Source organism: Nannospalax galili, unplaced genomic scaffold (genome assembly GCF_000622305.1).
Source record: "Nannospalax galili isolate Female #2095 unplaced genomic scaffold, S.galili_v1.0 scaffold232, whole genome shotgun sequence".
In the NCBI taxonomy this organism is placed as follows: Eukaryota; Metazoa; Chordata; class Mammalia; order Rodentia; family Spalacidae; genus Nannospalax; species Nannospalax galili.
Genome location: NW_008331488.1, coordinates 1581021 through 1602537, shown reverse-complemented (window position 1 = coordinate 1602537; position 21517 = coordinate 1581021). Strand labels below are relative to the sequence as shown.

The following is a 21517-nucleotide window of genomic DNA, read 5'->3' as shown; positions in this document are numbered from 1 at the left end:
CTAGGCTCTTTAACTATCCTGCGTTTGATGACATATTTCTCCTATTTAAGGAAAATTGTCATAAAATGAAATTGGCATCAAATTTCATTTAAAAAATGGTTTAAAAGATACATGAATGTGTATATGCCTCTGTAGAAAAGACCTGAAAATAGCTATAGAAACTTACTTGGTTGTTGAAATGACCTGATAACTAGACTGAGCATTTTTATAAAAGTTCATGCACATATGCCCATTTACTGATGTCTAGAAAAAGATTTGGGAGTATACCCATCAACTTGCTTAACCACAACTGTGCAGCCCTTGCTTTCTCTTAAATATTGCTGGTGTGGTCTAGGGAAGAGTTTTAAGTTGTTAAGACAATGTGTTCCTATCACACCACATTTTATTCAAATAAGCTAACTGCTAATCTTAACTTTATATAAGTTCCTTTTCTTTTCAGGGAATTAAAACCAGAACACTGTTTACTGTCAATTTAGAACTTTCTTTTACATTTATTTATTTGTTTGTGTGCTTCTGTGTATGTTTGTGTGCATGTATGCATGTGGGAATGCACACCTGTAGAAGTCAGAGGGCAACTTGAGGGGACCAGTACTCTTTCCATCATTTGGGTTTTGGGGTTTGTCAGGCTTGGTGACAAGCACCCTTACCCACTCAACCATCTTGCTGGCCCCATATCCTTATTTTTTTTCAAACTTTGGCTTTATGGTATTTATTTTGAACCTGTTCAGCAAAAGAATAGTGTATTATTATAAATTTCTTGGTAATAAATTTCAAAGCGACTAAATTAGTTTTAGTTAAAAATAACTAGTTATAAGGATACTGGAGTATTTCATAGATACCAAAGGGGAAATTCTTTTTGGAGTTTGCAATAAATGGAATTGGGGCCAAGAACCTGTCAGGATGCTTTTTGATCAGGTGTGTATCTATCAGTGAGATGAGCTTTATCCTCTGGGTCCCAATTTTAAACTTTTAAGGAAAGACTGAAGCTGATCCAATTGAGTGTATGGTTCCCACTACTGGCCTAATTGACTTTGGTGAATAAGTGAGTGATATTTATGCAACATTCACAGATCACTTATGGCACACCAGATCCTATGGTGTTCTAGTTTGCTTTCATATTGCTGTGATGAAAACACTGACCAAAATAAGCTTGGGGAGGAAAGGGTTTATTTAGCTTGCAAGTACAGTCCATCATCAGGGGAAGCCAAGGCAGGAACTCAGGGCAGGAACCTGGAGGCAGGAGCTGAAGTAGAGACCATAGAGGAACACTGCTTGCTGGCTTGCTCCCTTGGCCTGTGCTCAATCTTCTTTCTTATTTAATACCTGCTCAGAAGTGGCACTGCCCACAGTGGGCTGGGCATCCCACATCACTCAACAATCAAGAAAATGTCCCATAGACATGGCCGTAGGCCAGTCCAATGGAGGCAATTCCCCAATTGACAATTAAAGCTAACCAACATACTACGCTCTCCTGCAGAAAAGAGGTAAACAGATAAATGTGTAACACATGATGAGCTGATATCAGCTATGGGTAAAAGGAAAATGATCTTGAGTGCAGCAGCTGGGTCAAAGAGACTTTAATAACAGAGCACTGGATTTAGCAATTATAAGATCACAGGTGATTTAGGCTATTTTCAGGTGATTTAGACCCAACTGGGAATGTTTTAAAAGAACAAAAAATCAGTTATATATATTCACATAATATTACATAAACTATGTTCGTCCTCTCTCCTTTTTAACTTATTACCATCTGTTTCGTTTGCATAAGCATATAAAATGTACCTATTTTATAACCATTATCTATAAAAGTATGATATTGATATAATTGAACTTATCTTCTTGAACTAATAGTTCGAAGGAGTTCAGTGAAGCAATGAAAGAAGGAATGGAAAAGCAGATAAACGTGGAAGGAGGACTAGGCTAAAATTTTGCCATTAGGAGTTTTACTTTGTGGTGACATTAATTGGCCTACTGATAACTGGGGAGCATGGCTAGGTGGAAGAGAAGCCAACGATACAGAAGCATTTCTGAATGTCTTTTAGTCTGGGACTTAGGACGCAGGCAGAAATGATAGCCATACAGAGGACAAGAGCAGAGACTCCGTTCCTTGGATTCAGCCTGAGTGAGCATGGTTCTGTAGTAGGAATGACTGAGGGGGAGGGGGCAGGGGCAGGGAGGGACGTGTCTCCTCATCTGATGACCTCCACATTACTATGAAGAGCAGAAATAAAGATTAGCGGGGGGTGGGTGATGAGGGATTTAAGCACCTGGTTAAGGTTTGGAGCAACGACTCCAGGGTGCATGGAGGGGAATAGGCCTGGGACAAAGGAACGGGCTGCTGTGATTAATAGTCATCAGGGTTGACCACTTATAAATACTAGCGATACCAGTCTGAGCTGGTGAGCAGTTTCTCTTTGTGAGTGCAATCACCTCAAATGGATTTGAAAGTAATTCATCTGGGTGAGGATTGCTGACTTGCTGTATTGCAAACAAAAGTTGGTAAAGGGGGATCTGGCTGGACAGCAAGGGAGATGAAGGAGATAACAGTCTAGAAGGAGCCCACAAAGGCTTGAAGGTTTAGGTGAACTCAGGTATTCCAGAGTTCAAGTGAGGGGAGGCAATAAAAGGAAGAGAATTGGTGGGTGTGGTTGAGTGGCAGTACTTGTAGTGATGATTCCCAACTAGAGTGTGGACTTTAGGACTACACTAGAGAGACAGGTCATTGACACAGAAGATACATAGGAAGCTGGTGTGAGTTGCTCACCTACCAACTATGGAATAAGCATGGTGCTGTGCATAGTAATCATATGGGTAGAAGTAGTTAAGGGTGGGTAGTGAGTGTAAGAGGATCAGTTTCCAACATGGGTAGGGAGTGTTGGGAAATCAAGTCAGGAAGAATTCCTTCCAAGCAATGGCTACATGTGTTTGTGAACCATTCAGGAATTTTATTAATGTAGCAAGTTATGGAAAATGGACCAGAATATTTAGGCAAGAGGAAAGCTGTCTGAATTTATTAAAGAATGACTGACAGGCATTTCATTAAAGTAACAGTGTTATTAGTAAAGGTAAGTGATTTGGTTTTGTAAGTGCTTCATTTTGTTAAGCTATTCTCCTACAAACTCTCGCCTCTTATACTGAAATCAAAATTTATTCACGGCTTGCATTTCAGTTCTCCTGTTAGGATAAGAAATTTTGACCTCCATTCATTCTAGATGTCAAGTGGTTTGTTTAATAAAAATTATTTAAAAAATAATACAAATGTGTATCTTTGTTGCTTACAATAGAAAAAGATTCTAAAATGCCAGTTTTATTACTTGCATTTGGCAATTTCTTATTTTTCTCACTCAAAAGCTATGAAATTATATATATATTTAGAGAAGGAATAATGTCTGGTAAGTCTTCGTAAGATGAGTGGACACCTGGTCCAGCTTCCTGAAGAACTAACTCCAAGCTTGCCTTCCGTCCTTCTTTCTGGCTGTTGCTTTTCTCTTGGCTCATGAACTCCGAATCACTTCCTCCCAGTATTTCTCTCCTCTTTCTGTTTGTTATGATTATAGAGTGGCTTCTGTACATTGCTAAGTGACTCCTATCAGCTAGAATGGAATCCATGCTCCTTTGATAGATGCCCTGAGGCTCTATTACTGAGCCACGCCGACTCCACACCCGTTCCCTTGGCTTTCTGCTGCCTGGCATTGTGTGCTGCCCTCAAACCAGCTGTGGCCCTCACTTTGCCTAGTGGTCTCACTTGCTCTCCTTACTCCCCCTCTGGTCACCTCAGCTAACTTCTTTCCCTTTCAAATCCCAGTTCAGCATCATCTCCTTTGTGATGCCTTCTGACTCTCTTCCATCAGACTCTGGTCATCTGACAGATGGTGCACCTGTGACCACTTGCTCCAAAGCCTTATAGCAGGGTGCTCTGAGCTGACAACAGCCTGCAGCCTTGCGGGAAGGAATCCAAAGTTTAATGCAAACACAAAAGTTCTTATTGGCATGGTATGTGATAAATGGTTCCGTCTTGATTCCCAAATAACTAGCATTTATACATAATTCATTTTTAAAAGGCTATATTTAAGTCTTCAGTGCTCTGAGGAGGCAAACTTGTGGGTGATGATGATGATGGTGTGTACATGCCAAGCGAGTTCCAGTGAAGTCACAAGCCCAGAAAGTTTTGCTACAGCAATACTGGGTTGGTTTATAAAATGATTAGAGTAATTTTGTGATATCTATTAAACAGTCTCATCTCTTGTAATTCTCTGATAAAATGCCAGACATAGATGTTAAATAATGCCGCAGCATCCCTTCATTTCACTGTCAGTCTCCTCTCCTTTGGTTTATTATGGGGAATCTCAGTAAACTTCAACAGAATGTGATAGTCGATTTGCAGCCAAAGAGAGGAACACTGAATGATGCTGAGAGCAGTTCTTTGACTGTTGCTCATCTGCTTGTGAGACACAGTGTTACAGTTACAGTTTTATTGCTATTCAAAGAGTAGCATAATTTTTTGTTTTATTTTTGAGACAGGGTGTCCCACTAAATTTTCTTCTTCCCACTCTCTGGTTGACCCGCCCTCACTCTCTTAGGGTCCCATGCTCACGGGTGGGTAGACAAACCACATAACACATCTTTATCTGAATTTCGCATAGTTTATACCTTTGGGTGGGGTGGGGGGAGAAATGACTTACAAAGAAACGAACACCCGCTGCCCAACTCTGCGCGTGGCTCAGCGGCCCACCGTTCCAGATCGCTTTATGCCCACGGTCCACCTCAGCTCGTCTCCCGCATGCCCACTCGCCCCACAGAGTTCCGTGCAGGGTCCACGGGGGTCCTCACAAGGTCCCCCTGCGACCCACCAGGTCCAGGGCAGGCTGGCTCGCGCACTCCCTGTTCCCCGCTCCCCAGAATGGCGCCAATTCCTCCTCCTTTCCTTCCAATCTCCCACCATGCTAGGCTCCACCCTTCTTCCCAAGATGCTGTGGCACTTCAGAGGAAGTCGAGAGGAATAAATCATTTCCCTGCTACACAGGGTCTCAGTGTGGCCCACGCAGGCTCTGTCTTCCTGCCTCAACTTCCAGGCTACTAGGGTTACAGGCCTGCTCCCCAACGCCGGTAGGAGCCACACAATGTCGGAACACAAGTCAAATCAGAGTTGATACACTCAGAATACTTGCTTCAGTTTCTAGACTAATCTTTGAGTATTAAAATTTATTGAAAGTAGGCCCTGTTGAAACATCAGTTTACATTCTTCCAGAATCTCTTTCTTGTTTGTTTGAATGAGTCTAGCTTTAAAAAAAAATTCATTCAAATAGTATGTTCTGATGTTAGTCTCTACCCATGGGTAGAGACATCCAGAATTATTATGCTGATAAGACTTACATACAGAATGCAATTTAATTCCTTAAGTTTATTAAATAAATTATTTTTAGACAAAAGTAAATTGAACATGTGTACTTAGTACTATAGGATCAGAAAACTAGGGACAAGGAAAAGAGGAAAAATCTAGTGTGTTTTGATTTTTTAGTTTTGAGCTTTCTTGGACTCTGGGTTAAAGGGGCAATGTAAAACGTTATTCCGTCAGTTGTCATCATTGATGACGATTTCAGTGTCTACAGGGGAATTTTTCCCTGAATAAATTTTAGAATTTTCTTCCCAAAACTTTAGTAAGGAGGTTATTCTTTGTTCTGTTTGTATTAGAACTGTTGAATGGCGAAATGACAGATGTGCAAATAGGTTTCATGTTTTGAGCCTTAAATTTTCATAAAGGACAGAAGATTATATGTAAGCATAAAGCACTTTTATAATACTGTATTCCAAGCATGTAGTTCTTTTTAAAACAAATATTTTAGTAATTCTTTTAGAATTTCATATACTGTATTTGGATTACACTCACCCCAGTGTTTCCCCTCTTTCCAGATTCTCTCCCACCTCCCCACCTTCTCCCACCCTGTGTCCTCGTCCTTTCTGTTTGTGTTTATAGCCCATTGAGTCCAGTCCACGAGAGCGCTTCTAGGAAGGGCAAAACAGGGAGGGTCTAAGCAAAGCCTTCTGACTAAGCAGCTTTATCAAAAGACTGATCTAGAACAGCAAGATTGCAGAAAATGAATTTCTCAAATGCCACCTCTCCTGCCACATCTCCCCTCTTGTGTTCACTTTCTGACATGTCCAGAGAGACTCTGTCAGCTTGTTTCCTTTTTAGCACTGGCCCTTGAACGCCTTGTCAGGTGAACTCTACCTGAAGGAGCTTTCCATGTCTTTCAAAAGGAAAGGTGCTCTGTGTGTTTACTGAAAACAAGACCCAGCGGGAGCCAGAAGAGATGAAGGGCAGTCAGATTCAGAATGAGTACCCAGGGGTAGCATCTGAAAATGATTCCTTGAGAGCATATTGCATAGTCCTCCCCAGACATTCATGTCCTCAATTGTTTATATAATAGTTGCATTCATGGCTGATTGCCTAGCTGTCGCACAAACCCTGAGATCAGGGATTACGTTGTTATTTTTCATCTAGTCCTTGGTGTCTAAACAATGCCTGACCCAACAGTAGTCAATACATTTAAATGACTAAACAAAGATTTCTTCATCTTTCACATGTTCACTTTGCTCATGTTGCCTTTTCGTGGCAAGCTATAGAAAGATATTCATTTGTTCATTCATAAAATATGAGACAGGGAATTTAAAATCTGGTTAAAAAGACAGGATACACAGGCATGAAAAATTAAATAGTCTGATACTAAAAGGAAGTACTTATCAAGTATCGAATGAATAATCTACACTGAGAGCTGTGGGAATATCAAAGGGTCGGCCACGGTGGGCCAGGAAGGTGAAAAGAAGCTTTGCTGCCCATGAGGGATCTCAACTGAGTCAAAAGCATAGTGACTTGAATAGAAATGCTTAAAGATGTCATTACAGAGGCCAAACCATGGGGTACATGGTGTGAGCTAAGCAGGTGAGGACAATTCAATATAAAAAATGCTTTTGGGGGGCAAGGGAAGATGCTGAGGGCTTCCCTGGAATGAGGTTGTGGAAGGCTTGTGTTAAGAAAGACTAGCAGAGGCAGAGGAAAGGGAGGCTGGGTTTAACTCCTTTGGCCTTTAACTGCCAGTCTCCTAAATTGGGACTATAACAGTCTTTGAGTTTTGGGAAATATTTGAGCAAAATGTAAAACAAAGGTGTGATTAATCCCAAGGCAGAGTGTAAGGAGAATGGGGGGTGGGGGGCTGCAGAGTAATAGAAATAGGAAGGTGCTTTCAGAACCACTGTCAGGGCCTGGAGGGAGGCAAGGGAGAGAGGAGGTTCAGGTCCACGCAGGGCATGCCTGGTGGCCCATTTCAATCATGGCTAGTACTGTGAACAGCACACAGCCTGTCTCACTAAGCTTAACCTAGACTGACCATACTTATCTCAAACTCTTAAGGACATATGTATTGAATTTAGTGCGTGCTTCTCTATTTAGCAGGTCACCCTGCTTACAATGCCCCACTGTGTCAAACTCATTAGTCTGAATAGTAACTGAATATCTATTTCTGTTGAGATTCATATGAAGTGGGGAAAAAGAAGACTAAAACAGCCCCCCAGTAAGTTGAAGTTAGTTTTTGTTGCTAAAAGATTCAGCTTTGTTTACTCTTGCCAATAATTTAGTTAGAACCATTGGAGTCTTGGATTTCAGGGGTGCAGACACTGGCCTGTGGACCTCTGGCTGGTTACAGTTAAGAATTTCATATACATCTGGGGCTGGAGAAATGGCTTAGCGGTTAAGAGCACTGGCTGCTCTTGTAGAGGATCCAGGTTCAATTCCCATCACCTACATGGTGGCTAACAACTGTCTGTAACTCCAGTTCTAGGGGATCTGATGCCCTCTTCTGACCTCTGCGAGCATTGCATGACATGGGTTGATATTTGGCATTTTTAAAATCCCAAAAGAATATTGTTCTTTACAGGGAAGTTTGACGTAGGACAGTTATTGGCCAGCTCAGTGGTAGAGCATTTTCCCAGCAGGTGTGTGGTCACAGGTGTGATGCTCAGTGCTGCAGGAAGAGCCAGGGAACTATGCAGCCCTTTGCAGAAGGCTCCCCTGCCCTGTCAAGGCTCTTCACTAATAAAGCATGAAGAGAATGTGAGGCTGGAAAGCCCAGGTACACAGTCGTGCCCTCCCCACTTGTTTGTGAGGTGCCTTCATTAGCTTGCAGTCAGAGGCATATCCATTAGCACTAAAAGGCAATCAGCCGCAGTGTTCAGGGCAGAATCTGCTACAGGCTCCAGTTCCAGTAGGACAAAGAATACAAATGCTGTAAAAAGATACCTGAAGGGCTTAATAAACGAACTTGGTTAGAGCATTATAACTAAGCAATTATTAGCTGGTGGACCATTCTAGGTATCTTTTGCTATACTTGATAGTGATGAGTCATTCAGAGTCAAGGGACCCTTTCCTTCCCACCTCCTTCTCTCTTTTCTCCTCTGGAGGTAACAGCAGGGGTTCTTGGAAGATGACTGTCAAATGGAATTGCAGCAGGCAGTTGGACCCTCACACCCCACCAGTGGAAGACCCAGTTCATTGCTAGTGAGGTGATCCTGGCCAGGCTAGAACTTGGCAGCTGATGAAGCTGGCAGTGAGGAGCTCATGCTTATTTGATCTATTGAAAACTGATACATTGATAGAAATTTTTGCTGGTTTAATAATAGGGTTATTAGTCCTGTCTGGAAGAGGGGTATGATTTGAGAGACTACTTGTTTTTCCCTTTAGCTTATTCCTCCCTCTCTCCCTTCCCCTCCTTTCCCCCTCCATATGTCCTTCCCTCCCTCCTTTCTTCCCTTCCTCCCTTCCCTTCCCGAGCTTTCTTCTTTTTTTCCTTCCTTCCTCTCATTAATTCCTATAATTAGAATCATTTCTGGAAGACATTTTCACGGAGTTAAAATAGTGTGCTGTTTAGGGGTACAGTGAACTGACAGGGATGTTAGTAGTGGCTTTGCTGGGGGGTCTTGGTTCCTTTTACACTGGGACATTTACTAGATGGTTGGTAGGTGGGTAGATGTGGGAGAATGTTCTGGTAAGGGGCTGTGTTCTGAGGGGTTCTGGAGGGAGGGAGGCAAAGAAAGGCTACTGTGAGATGAAGGGGCACAAAGTGGGTCAGACTGGAATTAAAGAATTCAACAAAGGCAAACGACTGCTCTGACACGGGTTTGGGGTGGGGAGGGGCCGTTGATGCCTTTGATTTGGGATCTTCTCATGACCACCACCCAGAATTATTGTTGGTGGTCACATAGATGTGTACAGGTTAATTTGCCTGGCTCCGAGGTCAGCACAGTAGCCAGCGGCAAGGTTGGAACCTAAGCTGAAGCCTCATTTCCAGACAGGAGCCTTTCAGACATTCCAGATGGCGAACTGGCAGTGGCCAGCTTTGTCTGGTTTAGGACTAGATCCTGCCAGGACCCTCCCTACTGCTCTGCCCCACATTGTCTGTGCCCAGGGAGCTTTTCTGGCCTGGCCTCACCTGACAGCCCTTCCTTTGGGTTAAAAGAAGTCATTTGTTTGACCCGACAAGAAGTTCTCACAGTTTCAGGACAGTCTATCTTGCTGTCGAGCCCATAGAAACTCGGCACAGGGCTTCCTGCCTTGAAGCCATCAGGAACCCAAAGTTCTCACTGGACTCTATTTCTTCCTTGAGCTGAAGAGGAATGTGAGACATGCCAGATTTCCCTTGCCCAGTGTATGCTTCTTGTACTTTGTGTGCCCTTGAGGAGGCCAGGAACAACCAGCTAAGAGTGTTCACCTCGGTCTGAGAATACAAGATTGAGCTTGCTTCAGCAGTTCAGGGACGCTGAACCCTTCATTTTATGTCCTTCCCACTTTATTCCTATTCAGCAGCAACAGTCCCTCACCATTATCGCAGACAGACATCTCAGGACCAGCTGTTCACCAGGGACAGTACTAGATGCCATGCCTGTCAGGAGGTTTCAGTGCGCACAACAGCTACACAGGTGTATTCAAATAGAGCAGCAACATTGGATACAGATTAGACACAGACACATGAAAACAGAGCCACAGTAACCCTGCAGAGCCACCTCAGGGTAACTGCCAGAAAGTGCAGTGGGCATCTAGTCTGAAAAGTCAGGGAGGTGTCCCCAGCAGCAGTGGTCAAAGAACCCTGTGCTCTTTCCCTGTACCCATCCTTGCTCATCCCCCAGCATTACCTTTTCTTGTTCTTCTTTCTAAATGCTATAAGATACCCTCACATACGTTTGTTTACGTATATACATATATACATCATAGCCTAGGATCCTCATTTGAGGGACAACACGCAGCCTTTTAAATTCTGAATTTGAGTGACCTCTCAATATTATATATTCTCAGTCCATTCATTTTCCTGAAAAATTTGTGACTTTTCTTTGGAGCTGAATAACATTTCATTTTATATATAACCCAGATCCTCACCAGCCATTCACTTGCTAATGGACATCTAAGCTTGTTCTACTTCCTTGCTATAGAGAATAGAGCAACAATAAACATAGGGGGTACAAATATCTCTGTTAGGTAAGGCATGGAGTTCCCTGGTATGTGGACAGGAATGAGATAGCTGGGTCATGTGGTAATTCTATTTTTAGTTTGTTGAGGAACGTGTAAACTGATTTCCATAATGGCTGTACTAATTTGCACTCCCACAATGTCTCACCATTCCCAGTAGCTGAAGTTTGGCAGATATCTCTCTAGAAGGAGTCATAGAAAACAAAACATCCTAATAGACTCAGAGGAAGGGGAAGTCAGAACAAAGAAATACCCATCCAATAGATGAGCAAAACATGGCAAAGAAATATAAAGTTTATGACATAGCCGCCGCCCATGACCCATCCCAAACCAATCAACTTCTCTATATGGGAATCCAGAGCTACAGAGGTGGCTGAAATGTCTGGGAAAGAATTTAGAGTTTTACTTTTTAAAAGGGTTAATGATCTTACAGGAGATTCAAATAAGCAGATTCACAAATTTAGGAAATCTAAGACCTCAGTGAGACAGTCTCCAAAGTAAATGAAATAGTAATTGGACATGAAAGTCAAAAAATGTGGAGGAAAAATTCAGCAAGAAGATTGAAATATTGAAAAAGAACCCAACAGAAATACTTGAAATGAAGCAGATGGTCAACAAATAAAAACTACAACAGATACCATCATTAACAGACAAGACCATGCAGAAGAATGAATTTCAGAGATGGAGGTTAAAGTCAAAACAATAATAAACAACATTTCATACAAGGGAAAAAATTAAGGCACTTGAATGAAATTTCCAAGAAGTCTAGAATAAATTCAAAAGGTCAAAGCTGAGCATTTATGGTGCAGAAGGAATAGAGAAAATCAAATGGAATAGACAGGCTTTTCAAAGAAATTATAGCAGAAAACTTCCCAACTTAGAGAAAGAAGTAGACATTCAAACACAGGGTATATATGTATATAAAGTTCTCTAAAGGTACATAGAACTCCAAGTAGACATAACCAGAGAAGAAGCTCTCCACCACACTTTATAGTCAGCATGCCAGAAATACAAAGTAGAGAGGTAATCCTAAAAACAGCATGCGAAAAACAGCAAATTGCAAAGTGAGAAATATCAGAATTCCCCCAGACTTTTCACCAGCAGCCAGTGAAGCTAGAAAAGCATGGAATATTTCAAACTCTGAAATGAAATATTTCAAACTCTGAACCAAGAATACTATACCCTGCAAAGTTATCTTTCACAATTGAAGGAGAAATAAGGATATTTTAAGATAAACACAAATCAGGGCAATTCAAGACAACTAAGTCAGTACTGTAAGAAAGAAATTTCAAGATTTATTTATTTATATTTTATATATAGGAGTGTTTTTCCTGCATGTATGTAAGTGTACCATATGCATACAATGCCCACACAGGCCAGAAGATGATGTCAGATATCCTGGAACTGGAGTTATAGGTGGTTGTTAGTTACTTTGTGGGTGCTAGGAACTGAGCCTGGGTCCTCTGCAAGAGAAGCCAGTGCTCTTAACCACCATCTCTCCAGCAACCCAAAAATTCTTAATGAAATTCAGGGTGAATGCGTTTGGCACAAGCTTCCTTGTTATATCTTTAGTCTCTAAGCACCTTCCAGTAAAGGGGAGGGCCAGAGTCTCTGGGTGTGATCAGTATTCCCTGGGTCTGAATCTGAGCTTTAACACAGCACCAGCAATCTGTTGAAGAAAGGAGAAGGGTAACCCAGGTTGGAGAGATGGGGAGCACACATTATGGAGAAGGAAAGGGTGAAATGGTTTGGGGTAGTGTGTGAACAAGAGTCAGATTTAGGTAGATAGGAAGCAGGAAATGGAAGCTTCAAGGGAAATTATGGAGGGCCTTGAAGTCCAAGTTCAAGAGCTTAAAATGTGTCTTGAAAAGAGTAGGAAGCCACAAAGTACATGCCATTCCTTTTAAAATTTAAATTAAAAAATGATGTAAAGCGAGCCAGGGCTCAGGTTCCATTGAGGAAGAGGGGGTGGAAAGATTGTAAGAGCCAGGGGTAGTGGATGAACATATGGAAAGAGAGTGGTCCAGGCACCTGGGAACTTGCTCAAATGAACTCAGCAATGGTGACAGCATGCACAAGACCCATGCAGACTCAATCAGACAAACCCAGCAAAGAACTGGGGAAATGGGCAGCAGGCCCCAACCTTAGCTGAGAAACTATTGGCAGCTGACCACACCTGGGTGAGGGAGAGTTGATCTTCTTTAAGGGAGTGATGCTAGATAGGTTGACCAGGCTCCAGTGGATGAACTCACATCCAGGGACATCATGACACAAAAACTTGACTTGATAGGCCTTAACATCATATATGACAGAATGCATGAAATCCTGTGGGTGGGTTATGGGGGGAGTGCAGATAGGGGAGGGGTCTAAATATGATTGAGATGTATTGTATGAAATCCACAAAAATTCATTAAACCATACATTGAAAAAACAAAACAAAGATGTGAACTTATTTTGGAGGAAAACTAAAACATGAAATCAAAGAAGAAATGAAAGTCTTTGATCCTGAGGGTGACAAAATCTGCAACAGTGTGGAGGGAAGAGGCATGGGGAGCAGCTGCCTGGCCCTGGGCAGCAAGGTTTGCCACAGTGGTGGGACACAGCTGGCCTAGTGATCAAGGCTCTTTTTAAAGTAGTGCCAGTGAGGACAGGGTAGAGAGGGAGGGCGAGTGTGAGAAGACCTGACAGGACAGCACTTTGCTCCCCCTTCTTTAAAAATGACATCTTCATTTTAAGGATTCTTGTTCCCTGAGTCCACTCCCGTCATATACCAATCACCAGATGGATCAGTCTGTTTCTAAAGTTAACTTTAATCCTCACTAGATCATCATGCTTTATTCTCCAAATTCACTTAGGAAAATGAATGTATAATTCTGGGTTTTCAAAATACCAGGATCTGCTTTTTTTTCTCATGTGTCAAGCTGTGAAGCATTAATGTCAAAGGTTTCTTTTCTGAAGCTGTGTCTTCCAATGTCACTTGTTCGTTTGTCTCAACTCCTTTGTGAAGTGCAGGAACCTTAAATAGAGATCGTGATCTTGTTCATTCAACAAATACTGATTTGGGGGCTCTAATAATGACCAAAACAAAGTCCCTGCTCTGTTTTGTGCTTACACTGTAGTGAGAAAAGACAAGCAATCATCTGTATGTCAGGGGCCAATGCTGTGGAGCAGCAGGAGTCTAGGGAGCGGAACAGGGAATTGTTGGAATTCCCTCTCTGATAAGATGGCATTTGAATAATGCCTTGAAGAAGATGAAGCAGCAACCTGGGCATCGTTCTGGGAGAAAACATCCAACGAAGAGCCAAGAGCACAGGGCAGCACAGAAGCCACAGGCCAGATGTGCTCTGAGCCTTTGGTGAATGCAGCTGTCACTGGCTGGTGCCTAGTGGGAGCAGAAGGAGGTGGTGGTGAGGTGGAGCTGTACATGGAGGGTTTTGTTTACAAAAGCAGGGAATCACTAATAATTGAACCTGACTTTATTGGGTTGCTAGTTTAAATGCAGTGTATTTAAAGCTACTGTCGGCGACTTTCATTCAGGTATTTCTTAACTCTCCTGACTCCCTATTTTAGCCCTTTGTGGGGTCACCAATGCTGCCTTCCTCCTTCCAGTGGGTTGGAAATAAGAAAGCTTCTTTATGTTTGTTTGTCTGTCTGTCTGTTTACTTTTCTGAGATTGGGTCTTTTGAATGTTATACAGCCCAGGCTGGCCTAAGCTGACTGTGTAGCCCAGGCTGGCTTTGAACTTAGCATTCGTCTGCCTTCACTTCCAAGTATAGGAGAAAGCCTTGCTTCTAGTGGGTTAAATGCTTCCTGGGAGCGGCTCTTCTCTGTGCCTGGCCCTGCCCCTGTCTGTGGTGGAGGCAGGGCTGCTCTGTGGCAGTATTTGAAGCAGGGAATGTGGGGGTGAGGACGGTCACACTGGAGGCAGCAGTGTGGGGCCAGTCACAATTGGCCTTAAAAGTTGTGACTCTCAGATCCCCACACAAAGTAAGGAAAGTGTTTCTTTTTCTGGATGAACAGATGCTCTGTCCACACAAGGGGGAGGCTGTAAAGATGGGGCCAGTCCTCCCAGGCTCTGTCCCATAACATTCCCAGCCATGAGGCTGTGAGCGGAGGCCCATGAAGATGACCCTGACCCTGTATTTTCAGGTTGCTCTTCTGCTTCTATTTACAGCCTAAACAGCTTACTGAATCCTGTTTCTGACACTGAATTTTGTAAACACCAAGTGCTTAATAATCTGTGTTTAAAAGAGGACAGAACATTTACTTAACGGCTAAATTCTAGCTGACAGATCAAACAGAATATAAACATGGATATTTTTACTCTGCCTCAAAAAACTGTCAACAGTGGGTGGGAGATCTTTAGATTCAGTACTTTTTAGCAAGTCTAAACATATGTTAGCTTTAGATTAGCAAGCAAGTCTAATAAAAGATGTTTTTGCATTCATTCAAGAAGTATCTTCAGGAGTTAGAGAGATCCTCAGTGGTTAAGAGCACTTGCTGCTCTTGCAGAGGACCTGGGTTCAGTTCCCAGCACCTACACCGAGTGGCCCACAATGGTCTGTAACCACTTACAGGGGAAACAAAGCATTGTATCGGGCCCTTTTAGGTCTTCAGCAATTCTTTTATTCTTTTTTGAGAACAAATTTATGTATGAGTGTTCTGTCTGCATGTATGTAAGTGAAACCATACATGCAATATCCTCAAGGTCAGAAGAGGGCATTAGATCCCCCAGAGCTGAAGTTATGGATGGTTGCTAACTGCCGTGTGTGTGCTGGGAAGGGAATCCAGGTCCTCCGCAAGAGCTACCAGGGCTCTTAACCACTGAGCCATCTCTCCAGCCCCTCTAGAGCAATTCTCCCAGATACTGTTCTGATAGTGGGAACTGTATATGTTAAGTAAGGCTTTTGTGAGTCCTATCTTAACTCTTTCATTCCTTGGTCAACATATCAGGTAATTACAAATCTTATAACTGTTTGTTATCCTAACCTGTAAAGCTGGTAAAGGCTATTGATGTAAATGAACGTGGCAGTCCCTCCTCTCTTTGAGTTGTGACTAAAGCTTTTCAAAGCACTGTATTTCAGAGCCACCCGCAGACTCCTGTCTCAGCCCTGGCAGCTTCGTCATTTTCCATTTTTGGCTCATATCCTGTAGCGATCAAGGGCTGGCTTGAAAACAGAGCTGGCACAGGCCATCATTATGAGCCCTGATACTAGTCTAAAAATAAATGAAATAAGTGTGTGTGCTTCTAACCGTCGAGAAGCTGTGACTAAGGCGCTGTGTCTGGCCCGTGTGGAACTCGGTGCCACAGCAGGTCTCAGAAGTAGACAGTATTCCTGCCTGATATTTTCCTTTAGACATCTAGTTTGCTGCTTTTCAGTTGAAGGTTTCAAATATGTCCTATTGCAGAGCTTTTAAGTATGTGTTCATATTTCTAGAGAATTAGCTTACTCAAGAATGGAATCTGTAAAACACTGTGTCATACTGCTCCATAGGGAGCAGCTGGGCAGTTGGTTGACAAGCTCACTTACAAAGGTAAATTGTAAGAGCTAAGAAAATAGCATGCTTACGCATACACATACACACACACACACACACACACACACACACACACACACAATGTAGCCAGAGTTTGAAATCTTAACACCCTTAATAGCATTATGAAATTTCTGCAGTACCACAGATTATAACCTTCTTCACCACCCCCTCCCCCTGATTTGTTTTCTTGGCAAAGAGAAAGAAAAGAACAGATGACAAAAATGAGGTATTTTGCTGCAATGGGAAATGCCTTGAAAAGCAGATTGTAAATCAGAGTTTGAAGAGTAGGAAATAGTCAAAGAGGGCACTGGAGATTAGCAGAGAACTGTATCAAAGATGCCATAGGAAATAGTGTGCTCAGTGGTGATGAACAATTCAGGGAAGACAGATAGAAGGACACTGCAGACGGAGCGGTTAAATCTGCCAATGGCGATAACAGGTAACGGTTTCCAACTAGAGCCACTTCTATGCTGTCCTTTCTCTGAAGTGATGACAAAATTCTCAAAATGTTATCCCACAGTTTGAATAGGAAGGAAATCACATCTTTCTTCTTTTTCATAAGCTTACTATAGGGTTAGTAAGCTACTGTAAGCACTTACAGTAGTATAGGATACTACTGTAAGTACTATAGGATGATACTGTCATATTCATCAAGCGCTATGAGTACAGGGATTATTTAGAAAGTTAATTATTTGTTTGAGAAATATGAGAGTTTATTTACATTTTACAAATGTATCTGAGATTCGGTTAACTCTATCATGTGTGATATAGAGGAATCATGTTCATCCAACACAGACTCACAGCTCTTGTTAAGCTCCTATTTAATCATTAATTTTGATTCTGAAATTAAAAAAACATTCCGCTGTTCTTCTTGCTGGTCATGGACATTAGCCAAAAGCTGTGCCTTATGCCGAAGCAAGGAAACATTTGTTAATGTTATACCATTAAAAAATGTTTGGGGGCGGGGATGTAGTTCAGTTGATGGAACGCTTGCCTAACATGCAGGAGGCCTGGGTTGATCCCCAGTATTGTACAAAACCAGACACAGTGGTGCACACCTGTAACCCAGCACCAGGGAGGTGGATGCAGGAGGTCAGAAGTTCAAGGTTGTTCCGGTCCATGCAGGCCAGCCTGGCCTGTATGAAAGCCTGCCTCAGAAGAACAGCAACAGCACAAGCGTGCTCATTTCCATTTTAGTGTTTTGAATAGCTTTCCTTCTGTAATGTCTCCACCTATTTTTATTGTGCCGTTCGCTGTCGCTGAGGTCCCCTTTCTTCCACTTTCATTGTTCTGTTCATTTTGAGAGCTTGTACATTACCTATTAATACTTAAGCTTTTGCTGTTTAATTTTTTTGGGCTTCACACTTTTTTCTTCAGTATAAAGCATGCGGTCGGCTCCCTTCCACTTCTTTCCTTCTTTCAACAATCCCCCGATCGTTTGTCGCTGTGGCGAGCTGCACTGGGCGTGGCTGCCTGTCGCTCGCACTACTCTAGCCTTTTACTTTCGACCCCTCTCCTCGCTCCCTTATCCTAGTCTTATTTCATACCTGGTTTCTCTCACTTTGGTGATGCTGGGTGTGTTTCCCTTTGGATTACAGGTGATGAACTTTCTTCAAGTTTTTTTTTTTTTTTTACATTTTTGTGACTCCTGCGTGTGGGCCTGTGTGCATGCTATGGCATACATGTGGAGGTCAGAGGACACCCGTGGAGTCCCTCCATTAGCCATGTGGGTTCTGGGATTTAAGTCAGGTCATCAGTCTTGGCAGCCAGTGCCTTACCCACTGAACCATCTCACTGGCTCTCATATTGAACTTTTAAACTTTAATAGCATTGTAAAAGGAAATAAAAATAAAGGGAACACCCTACTTTTCCATCACTTGAAACAGGGAAGGATTATGGAATTTTGATTAGTCTCTTTTCAGGAGTAGGAGGTCAAAAAAAGCTTATAAATGCAGATTAAATCCTGGTAAATAGGCTACCACGGGACTTTCTTTCCAACTTGTATGGCTTTGTCGTTTTGTGTTTGGGCTACAGAGGTTCTTGGGTAACTGATACTCTAGTTTTAGTACTCCCCCCATGCGTCTTTCTCTGCGTCTTGCTCTTCAGCTCATGTCTTCTGCTGCTACAGGATCCAGTAGTTGCATCAGTAAACTAGAACTGCTGTCCAGTGTGCCACCTCTTTTACCAGCTACATCTGCACTCAGATCTCTCACTTCTGGAAGGGTACCAGTGATATCAAATTGGACCCAGTGGGATGGAGTGAGGCCACGGTGACCATAGTCCCTCTAGGGATGCAGGTAGGGATTGCGTTTTCTCACTGGAAAATAGCATTTGGTATTTGATATGGCGTTTCAAGCAACAGGAGATCCCCAGAGGAGCCGACCTGGTTAAAGCAAACTGCATTGATTCTTCTCTGCAAAAAACAAGGCAGCTTCGGTCATTGTCAGCAGGAGTAATAGAGACAAGTCACCTGGAATGATTTTATAAGTAATCTATTTTTAAGGAATGAAATGTGTGCAGTAACTTTGCAGCGTTGAGATTTGCTTACACTCAGGAGCTTGAAAAGAATGTAGGGAAGTGTGTGTGTGTGTGTGTGTGTGTGTGTGTGTGTGTGTGAGAGAGAGAGAGAGAGAGAGAGAGAGAGAGAGGAGTCAGAGGCTAGCTGGGCAGAGAAGCAGAGGGTTGGGCAGGCGTGTACTGGAGTGCGATGGCACTGTCCAGTCTCAGGTACTTGGAACCCTGGCCACATTTACCTGGGTTCCTCTGAGATACTGGAAATCAGAATCTGAGCTGTTGGGATCTGTTTCAGCAGCTTAGTCAGTTCTATGGCTTATATGGGTCTCATTTCCATTCCAAGAGTCATTCAGGATAATTTCCAGTAAAATTTCTCACATAAATTTAATTTTCAATCTTTTATTATTTTTCTGCCCTTCTTTCTGACTGTGACTTGTCTTGGATTGATCATCTACTTGATGAAAATTCAAAGAATCCAATAAGGGGCAAGGGCTAGAACAAAAACACGTTCAGTAGCTGCTTTGTTTATGGTGGAAAGGAAGAGTGACAGATGTATTATCACCTCTTGCTAGGCTTGGTTAACAGGGAGCAAGGGAACTTATCTAAGGCCACTGCTTGCCTCTGTGCTTGCTTCATTCTTCTTCCCTCCCTCCCTCCCTCCCTCCCTTTCAGTTTCATGTACATCAGGCTAGCCTCAAACTCACTATGTTGTCAAGGTTGGTCTTGAACCCCTGAACCTCCTGCCTCTGCCTTCCTGAGCTGAGCTATGTCACTCCTGCTCTTGATCTTTTCTGAGGTCATGTCCTAGCCTGATTCACGTCAAATAACCAGTTTTTCAGTAGGGGAAATAAAGGTTATATCTATTTAGGAAAATGTTACTTTCCTGCTCATAAGAGGAATGGATTTGTAGCAACTAAAATACAGACCCCAAAAAGGGTCCAAGAGCAGGTGTGGAGCTAAATGCATGCTGCTGATTCACTTGATTGTGGTAACTTTGGTTGTTATTTTGTCTTTCTGAGTGAAGACAATACTTTTAAAAGGAAGAACACCTTTCTGTTAGTAATTTAACATAAGTAAGCACTTGATTTAGGAAAGTATGATTGGTTACTTAAAATAGTTTTACATTATTACAGTCTTTATTTTGTGTGTGTGTGTGTGTGTGTGTGTGTGTGTGTGTGTGCACATGCACTGTGAGTGTGTAGAGGTCAGAGAACAACTTTTGGGGGTGATTTCTCTCCTTTGACTAAGTGGGTCCTGGGGACTGAACTCAGGTTGTCAGGCTTGGTGGCAAGTACCTTTACCTGCTGAGTCATCCCAAGGCTTTAAACTTCATTATTCTTATGGTAAAATGTCTTGATTATTGACAGGCTGATGGGCCAGTGAGATGTCTCATCAAGTAAAGGTGCTTGTTGCTAACAACACCGAGTTCAATCCCCAGGACCTGAGTTCAATCCCCAGGACCCACATGGTCAAAAGATAGAATTGACTCCTTCAAGTTGTCCTATACCCAGAGATCACGGTATGTATGTGCCATGGTATGCTCACATGCATGAGCGCGCACACACACACACACACACACACACACACACACACACTAAATAAATGGAAGGCCCCGGGCCCCGAACATACATCTGACACAGTGATTTCAACAGTGCAGGCGACCAGTTTATAAATGAAGTATTTCAAGTATGAAATGAAACACTGTGCTTACACTGGATTACCAATAAACAAAATATCATAGATGCCAATCATAAGAGCTGACAAGTTTTCTGATCATGGATCTGGAAATGCTATGAAGCTAGTGTTATTTATCTTCATTAGGATGTATTGTTTGTACACACAATTGGCTTCCTTATGACATTTTCATTGCATGTGCACCGTGCCCTCCAGTCACATTTAGCCACTCTGGCATCTCTTACTTCCTCCCACTGCTTTATTTCCCCAAAACCACCACATTAAGTGAAATAACCCAGACCCAGAAAAACAAATCCTGCATATTTTCTTCCATATTTAGAATGTAGATTAGAAAGAAAAAAGACATGAACTCACAAAGGAGGTCAATATTATGTCAATGTGGGTATATCTTGTGCGAACACATGAATAGTTTTAGCCAGAGAATATGCTGAAATTATTCTGTTCTTTAAAATATTTATTTTATTTTTATTTTTTGTGTTTATGGGTGTATTGTAAGTGCACTTGTGTCGTGCAGTGCTCCCAGAGGTCAGAAGAAGGTGTTGGATCCCCTGGAACTGCAGTTACGAAAGGTTGTTAGCTGAAATGTGGGTGCTGGGTATCGAACCTGGGTCCTCTGCAAAAGCAGTCAATACTCTTAACTGCTGAACCATCTCTCCAGCCTCCCCAAATTATTCTATTCTTTTAAGTCTTAAATACAGATGTAATTTTTACGTAGTCATGGGGTAAATAAATGAATAAATAAGGTAACACCCAAAACACAGCACAACACAACAAAATGAAAAGGCTGATTTTATTTTATGTTTTCTAAAACGTTTTCATTAAAAAAGCTTAAGGAATTTTAGTCAGTATTAATGCTGAAATAGAGAAAGTTTCTGTCAGGCATGGTCTTTTACAATCTCAGCCCTTGGGTGCCTGAGGCAGGAAGATGAGACTTTGAAGCCTCAGATAATAAGACTGTCTTATAAGAAGAAAAGATTCCCTGGTGACCTTTGGTGTTGTCTACTGTGGTGTGTAGCCGTTTATCAACCCTTGCTGAGGTCTGAGTAAGCCCCGTCCCCTCCCCTACCCACAGTGTTTTGCAAGCTACCCTGGTGCAGGTCCAGGCTCCAAAGACATCTTGTTGGGAGAGAGACGCCAACCTGCACACAGCTTAAACGCAGAGACGTGCGCTTCGTGCCTTTTCCTAACAGGATGATGTAGGGCGTGGCTTCTCCACGTAGAGGTTGGACTTCAGGTCTTTCCATTGTACTCCCTTGC

At 42.5% G+C, this 21517-nt stretch overlaps 1 protein-coding gene across 8 annotated transcripts in view; it reads left to right on the top strand.

Moving 5' to 3' along the window:
• The window catches only part of Tmem117 (transmembrane protein 117), a 530788-nt gene that overhangs the window by 10291 nt on the left and 498980 nt on the right, over positions 1 to 21517 (top strand). The window lies entirely within an intron of this gene.